This window comes from Canis lupus, chromosome X (assembly GCF_003254725.2).
Source record: "Canis lupus dingo isolate Sandy chromosome X, ASM325472v2, whole genome shotgun sequence".
NCBI lineage: Eukaryota > Metazoa > Chordata > Mammalia > Carnivora > Canidae > Canis > Canis lupus.
In genome coordinates this window covers 97,585,988-97,594,721 of record NC_064281.1, presented here as the reverse complement: position 1 = coordinate 97,594,721, position 8,734 = coordinate 97,585,988, and positions in this window count along the sequence as shown.

Genomic DNA, 8,734 nt, shown 5'->3' with positions numbered 1-8,734 from the left:
ATGTCTACTGCCCATTTCATGATTAGATTGTTTGTTTCTTTGCTGTTGAGTTTAGTAAGTTCTTTATAGATCCTGGATACTAGCCCTTTATCTGATATGTTACTTGCAAATATCTTCTCCCATTCTGTATCTTTGTGTATGGTATAAGAGAGACACTAACAATTCGAGCAGAACTCAATGATATAAAGACCAGAAGAACTGTGGAACAGATCAACAAAACCAAGAGTAGGTTCTTTGAAAGAATTAATAAGATAGATAAACCATTAGCTAGCCTTATTAAAAACAAAAGAGAAAATAATGTAATTAATAAAATCATGAATGAAAAAGGAGAGATCACATCAAATACCAAGGAAATACAAATGATTTTAAAAATTTACTATGAGCACCTATATGCCAATACATTAGGCAATCTAGAAGAAATGGGCACATTTCTGGAAAACCACAAACTACTAAAACTGGAACAGGAAGAAATAGAAAACCTGAACAGCCCAATAACCAGGGAGGAAATTGAAGCAGTCACCAAAAACCTCCCACGACACAAAAGTCCAGGGCCAGATGGCTTCCCAGGGGAATTCTATCAAACGTTTATAGAAGAAACAATACCTATTCTACTAAAGCTGTTCTGAAAGATAGAAAGAGATGGAGTACTTCCAAACTCATTCTATGAGGCCAGCATCACCTTAATTCAAAAACCAGACAAAGACCCCACCAAAAAGGCGAATTATAGACCAATATCCCCGATGAACACAGATGCAAAACTTCTCAACAAGAAACTAGGCAATAGGATCCAAGAGTACATTAAGAAGATTAATCCCCAAGACCAACTGGGATTTATCCCCACGATGTAAGCCTGGTTCAACACTCTAAAGCAATCCATGTGATAGATCTTATCAACAAGAGCAAAAAAAAGAATCATATGATCCTCTCAATAGATGCAGAGAAAGCATTTGACAAAATACAGCATCCATTCCTGATCAAAACTCTTCAGAATGTAGGGATAGAGGGAACCTTCCTCAGTATCTTAAAAGCCATCTATGAAAAGCCCACAGCAAATATCATTCTCAATGGGGAAACACTGGGAGCCTTTTCCCTAAGATCAGGAACACGACAGGGATGTCCACTCTCACCACTGCTATTCAACATAGTACTACAAGCCCTAGCCTCAGCAATCAGGCAACAAAAAGAAGTAAAAGGCATTAAAATTGGCAAAGAAGAATTCAAATTCTCCCTCTTTGCAGACGACATGATACTGTACATACAAAACCCCAAAGACGCCACCCCAAGTTTGCTAGGATTCATACAGCAATTTGGCAGAGTGGCAGGATACAAAATCAATGCCCAGAAATCTGTGGCATTTGTATACCCTAACAATGAGACTGAAGAAAGAGAAATTAAGGAGTTAATCCCATTTACCATTGCACCCAAAAGCATAAGATACCAAGGAATAAACCTAACCAAAGAGATAAAGGATCTATATCCTAAAAACTACAGAACACTACTGAAAGAAATTGAGGAGGACACAAAGAGATGGAAAAAACATTCTATGCTCATGGTATGGAAGAATAAATAATGTGAAAATGTCTATGCTTCCCAGTTCAATCTACACATTCAATGCAATCTCTATCAAACTTCCATCAACATTTTCATTAGAGCGGAACAAATAATTCTAAAATTTCTATGGAATGAGAAAAGACCTCAAATACCCAGAGGAATATTGAAAAAGAAAACTGAAGCTGGGGGGCATCACAATGCCTGACTCAGCTATATTACAAAGCTGTAATCACCAAAACAGTATGGTACTGGCACAAAAACCCACACATTGATCAAGGGAATAGAATAGAGAACAGAGAAATGGGCACTCAACTCTATGGTCAACTACTCTTTGACAAAGCAGAAAAGAATATCCAAGAGAAAAAGGACAGCCTCTTCAATAAATGGTGTTGGAAAAATTGGACAGCCACATGTAGAAGAAAGAAAGTGGGCCATTTGCTTACACCATACAAAAGATAAACTCAAAATGGCTGAAAGATCTAAATGTGAGACAAGAATCTATCAAAATCCTAGAGGAGTACACAGGCAACACCCTTTTTGAACTTGGCCATGGCAACTTCTTGCAAGAAACATCTGTGAAGGCAAGGGAAACAAAAGCTATTGAACTATTGGGATTTAAGCAAGATAAAAAGCTTCTTCGGGCAGCCCGGGTGGCAGAGTGGTTTAGTACCTGCCTTCAGCCCAGGGCCTGATCCTGGAGACCCGGGATCATGTCTCACATTGGGCTCCCTGCGTGGAGCCTGCTTCTCCCTCTGCCTGTGTCTCTGCCTCTGTGTGTGCGTGTGTGTGTGTGTGTGTGTCTCATGAATAAATGCATAAAATCTTTAAAAAATAAAAGCTTCTTCATAGCAAAGGAAACAGTCAATAAAACTAAAAGCAACCTTCAGAATGGGAGAAGATATTTGCAAATGACATATCAGATAAAGGGTTAGTATCCAAGATGTATAAAGAACTTATCAAACTCAACATTCCCAAAACACACAACCCACGTCAAGAAATGGGCAGAAGATATGAACAGATATTCCTCCAAAGAAGACATACAAATGGAAAACAGACACATGAAAAAAAATGTTCCACATCATTTGTCATTAGGGAAATACAAATCAAAACCACAATGAGATACCACTTCATAACAGTGAGAATGGCGAAAATTAACAAGACAGGAAATAACAAATGTTGGCAAGGATGTGAAGAAAGGGGAACCCTCTTGCACTGTTGGTGGGAATGTGAACTGGTGCAGCCACTCTGGAAAACAGTGTGGAGGTTCCTCAAGAAGTTAAAAATAGAGCTACCCTACGACCCAGCAATTGCATTACTGGGGATTTATGCCCAAAGCTACAGATGCAGTGAAACAAAAAGGCACCTGCACCACAATGTTCATAGCAGTAATGTCCACAATATCCAAACTGTGGAAGGAGCTGAGATGTGCATCAACAGATGAATAGATAATGAAGATATAGTATATATACAATGGAATATTACTTAGCCATTAGAAAGGATGAACATGTACCATTTATATCAACATGAATGGAACTGGTGGATATTATGCCAAGTGAAATAACTAAATTGGAGAAAGACAATTATCATATGGCTTCACTCACATGTGGAATATAAAAAATACTGCAGATCACCATGAGGGAAGGGAGGGTAAACTTAATGGGGAAAAATGTGTAGAGGGGACACAAACAATGAGAGAAACTTACAGTTTCTGAAGGGGAGGTGATTAGTGGGATTGGGTAACTGGTGATGGACATTAAGGATGGCACATGATATGAAGAGGACTGGGTATTAGACACAACTGATGAATTATTGACAAATACATTTAAAACTAATTACCTACTATATGCTAGCTAATTGAATTTAAGTTTAAAAAAAAAGAAAGAAATAAAATGGGCAAAGAAATGCAATCTCTTTTGAGAAGTCTATTTGTGAGAGAATAGTCTAGTTTCATTCTTCTGCACGGGCCTGTCCAATTTTCCCAGCACCGTTTATTAAAGAGACTGTCCTTTTTCCAGTAGATAGTCTTTCCTGCTTTGTCAAATATTAGTTGACCATAGAGTTGAGGGCCCATTCTGGGTTCTCTATTCTGTTCCATTGATCTATGTGTCTGTTTTTGTGGCAGTACCACACTGTCTTGATGATCATACTTTGTAGTACAATTTAAAATCCGGCACTGTGGTGCCCCTGGCTTTGGTTTTCTTTTTGAATATTCCCCTGGCTCTTCAGGGTCTTTCTGACTCCACACAAATTTTAAGATAATTTTTTCCAACTCTCTGAAGAAAGTCCATAGTATTTTGATAGGGATTTCACTGAACATGTAAATTGCCCTGGGTAGCATTGACATTTTCACAATATTTATTCTTCCAATCCATGAGCATGGAATGTTTTTCCATCTCTTTATGTCTTCCTCAGTTTCTTTCAGAAGTGTCCTGTAGTTTTTAGGACATAGATCCTTTAGCTCTTTGGTTAGGTTTATTCCTAGGTATTTTACAGTTTGGGGTACAATTATAAATGGGATTAACTCCTTAGTTTCTCTTTCTTCAGTCTCATTGTTAGTGTGTAGAAAAGCCACAGATTTCTGGGCATTGATTTTGTATCCTGCTACTTTGCTGAATTGCTGTATGAGTTCCAGCAATCTTGGGGTGGAGTTTTCTGGGTTTTCTAAGTACAGTATCATGTCATCTGTGAACAGGGAGAGTTTGACTTCCTCTTTGCCAATTTGAATGTCTTTTATTTCTTTTTGTTATCTGATTGCTGGGGTTAGGACTTGTAGTACTATGTTTAATAGCAGTGGTGAGAGTGGGCATCCCTGTCTTGTTCCTGATCTTAGGGGAAAGACTTCCAGTGGTTCCCCATTGAGAATGATATTTGCTGTGGGCTTTTCGTAGATGGCTTTTAAGATGCTGAGGAAGGTTCCCTCTATCCCTACACTCTGAAGAGTTTTGATCAGAAATGGATGCTGTATTTTGTCAAATGCTTTCTCTTCATCTATTGAGAGGATTATATGGTTGTTGTTTTTTCTCTTGTTGATATGATCTATCATGTTGATTGTTTTCTCTTACACCATACAGAAAGATAAACTCAAAATGCTTGAAAGATCTTAATGTGAGACACGAATCCATCATAATCCTAGAGGAGAACACAGGCAACACCCTTTTTGAACTTGGCCACAACTTCTTGCCAGATACATCCATGAAGGCAAGGGAAACAAAAACAAAAATGAATTATTGGGACTTAATCAAGACAAAAAGTTTCTGCACAGCAAAAGAAACAGTCAACAAAACCAGAAGACAACCTACAGAATAGGAGAAGATATTTGCAAATGACCTATCAGGTAAAGGGCTAGTATCCAAGATCTGTAAAGAACTTATTGAACTCAACATCAAAGAAACAATCTAATCATGAAATGGACAGAAGACATGAACAGAAATTTCATCAAAGAAGACCTACACATGACCAACAAGCACATGAGAAAATGCTTAGCATCACTTGCCATCAGGAAAATACAAATCAAAGCCAGAATGAGATGCCACCTCACACCAGTGAGAATGGGGAAAATTAATGAGACAGGAAACAACAAATGTGGAGAGGATGTGGAGTAAGGGGAACCCTCTTGCACTGTTGGTGGGAATGTGATCTGGTACATCCCCTCTGGAAAACTGTGTGGAGGTTCCTCAAAGAGTTAAAAATAGATCTGCCCTAAGGCCCAGCAATTGCACTACCCTAGATTTACTCCAAAGATACAGATGCAGTGAAATGCTGAGACACCATCACCCCAATGTTTATAGCAGCAATGTCCACAATACCCAAACTGTGGAAGGAGCCTCAGTGTCCATCGAAAGATGAATGGATAAAGAAAATATGGTCTATATATACAATGGAATATTACTCAGCCATTAGAAATGACAAGTACCCACCATTTGCTTCAACGTGGATGGAACTGGAGGGTATTATCCTAAGTGAAGTAAGTCAAACGGAGAAGGGCAAATGTCATATGATTTCATTCATTCGGGTAATATAAAAAATAGTTAAAGGGAATAAAGTGGAAAAGAGAGAAAATGAGTGGGTAATATCGGAGAGGGTGACAGAACATAAGAGACTCCTAACTCTGGGAGATGAACAAAGGGTAGTGGAAGGGGACGTGGTTTGGAGGAAGGAGTGACTGGGTGATGGGCACTGAGGGGAGCACTTGATGGGTTGAGCGCTGGGTGTTATGCTGTATGTTGGCAAATCAAACTCCAATAAAAAAATATACAAAAAGAAAAGAAGTCTATTTGTGAACTAGAGCAGAGAAATTGGGTATTGGTAATTATGTGGTCAAGAAACCCTTCTTTTTATGATATGATATTCCAGAACATGTAGAGATAAAGAAGCTAATGATGCATGAAAAAGGTTGATAACTAAAGGGGAAACCTTGAGAATATGAGAGGAGATATGATCCAGAACTAAAATGCAGAAATTTGTTTTCAGTATATAGAAGGCCATAGAGCAACAGATCATTGATAGGAACAATACTTCCTCCATTGTAGAAGGGCAGAAACAAGAGGTAATGGATGCAAATGTGGGGGATATCGCGCTGACATTGTGGGAGTGTAAAAAAATCTCCTGACTAAAGAATGCTATTGTTTCAATAAAATATTATACCAGGTTAGTTATAGTTGATTAGTTACCATAGAGGCAAACAAATAGACTATAAACAACAGATTTTTAAAAGATTTTATTTATTCACTCATGAGAGACACACACAGAGAGAGAGAGGCAGAGACACAGGCAGAGGGAGAAGTAGGCTTCCTGCAAGGAGCCCGATATGGGACTTGATCCTGGATCCTGGGATCATGCCCTGAGCTAAAGGAAGACACTCAACCACTGAGCCACCCAGGGGTCCCTAAACAACAGTTTTTGTTTATAAATTGTAACTCGTAACTATAACTCGTATCATTTCTGAAAACTTTGTACATAGGACCATAGAAGTATTGAATTTTAGAGGTCAAAGGACCCGTCTAACTAGTATTCAACAAATAGAATGATTGATTTTGAACAACAATCTCTATATTATTTAAGCGTGCTCCATAAAGAGAAGGCAAATGATCCTTAAGATTATATATTATTACAACACTGAAAATACTCAGCTTTCTTAATTACCCACCATATGCACAAGTAGAAATTTAAGGCTGTGGCGATACCCCTATCCATTTCACTTCTATATTACTAAATCAGCCATTGAAAACCTCGTTTCAGGGTTATTTCTACCTTAGATATTTTATAGATAAAAAAAAAAATTTGTTTTAGTAGAAGCCTATGTCTATCTCCAGCTTAAGACATTCTATGAAATTGCCAACTGCATAGCCAGTATTTATGTCATTTGATTCTTTAATATAATATTAATCGTACATAAATAATTTAAGTTTCTGTAACAAGCTAGAGCAAACCTTAAATATTTCTAAGTAAATTCAGAGTATAGATTTCTCTAGCCCTTTCTCAAACATTCCCAGTGAAGTATATCTTATTGTAAATGTTGGTAAATCCATAACAGAATATTCTCTAGTGAGATGGATTCTAGGAAGTATTGAAAATAGGCAAAATGGTGAACTCTAGTGTTATAAGGGAAAAACATGGGGACTTTATGTATTCAGCTATACATCAAGATTAAATTAAGGATAACCATGCTTGCAAATTTTTATATAATATATTATAGGACAGTGGTTTTAGTGCTTTACTACTATATTTCCCATCATATTCCCTAGATAATTTGAAGATACACAAAAATTACATGTGATACAGGATAGAAAGGTGAGGAGCTCATTACAACAGGTCTGAGTTCTAGTAGGGCAGTGGGAGGGCTTTCTGGAGGAACTTGAGACAAGGAAGACTTTCAAAGATTATCACTTAGGTAAATGGCTGGGTGTACCTCATGAGAAGACTATGGAAGATATTTCATGAGGCTAGATTGGAGGTATAATTTCAAAATAATTGAATAATAGTTAAATTAGACCCTTTCTAAAATATTCACATCTTAAGATAAAATCCAACCTCACTAGAACAGTATTTTCTCTTCCTTAAACACCATCTTCCCACAACTGGAAAAGACTGTCCTTCTTTATCTGAAAAACAACTTTTTCTAAAGATTTGGTGATGCCAAAATTGCATGATTATGGAAACAGACCTTTTTTTCTTAGTCTTGGTCAACTATTCTATATTAAATTAGGTTGCTTACTAATAGTCCTCTTAAATCAATAGAGCTCTCAATAAAGATGCAGATTACATTTCCTCCTACCATAGATTTCTAAGACAGTTTTTTCTTTATCCTCACAAGTAGGGTATATGGTCTAGGGAAACCAGTATACACTAGTAAAACTCTTCTAATAGTCCAGTATTAAGACCTGATTTATTGAGGCCTGTACTATACTACTTGTTAAACATTTTAAATATTAGATTTCCTATAACCCTGATGAGAACTAAGGTTAGCTAAACTAAAAATATATCAGAAGCTGGATAATGTTAGGTATTATTATATCCTATAAATATCTATTTAGCATTAGTATTATCTATTTCATTTATTATTTTTAAAAGATCTTATTTATTTATTCATGAGACACACACACAGAGAGACACAGGCAGAGGGAGAAGCAGGCTCCATGCAGGGAGCCTGATGTGGGACTCTATTCCAGGACTCCAGGATCACTCCCTGGGCCAAATGCAGGAGTGAAACCACTGAGCTACTCAGGAATCCCTATCTATTTCTTTAAAATTTAAGCTTGAGCACACATTTATTCAAAGAATAAATAAGTTGGAGACAATATACCTTGTAGCAAGATCTTCCTTATATAAAGCCTGGAAGTTCTGAGGTTTTAAGAAATAGTACTATTCCATTGATATAGGCATGGAGAACAAAGTAATTGTCCTCTAAAATGTTAACAGGTGGGAATTAGTTACCGTGGAAAAATGGTTAATTAGTAATCATTAAAAAGTAAGACTATTCATTCTGTGAGCCAGAGAAAGAGTTGTTGACATAGTTTAGAGAAAGAAAAATCATCCCTGTGTATGATTATGGGCATGCCAAATAAATACGACATCTATAATGCAAATTTCTATTTATATTAAAACAAGATCATAGGGAAGAATTAATAATGTAAAGAAAAGTAAGAGAAGATAAAAAAATAAAATTGAGTTAATTTCAAAATAT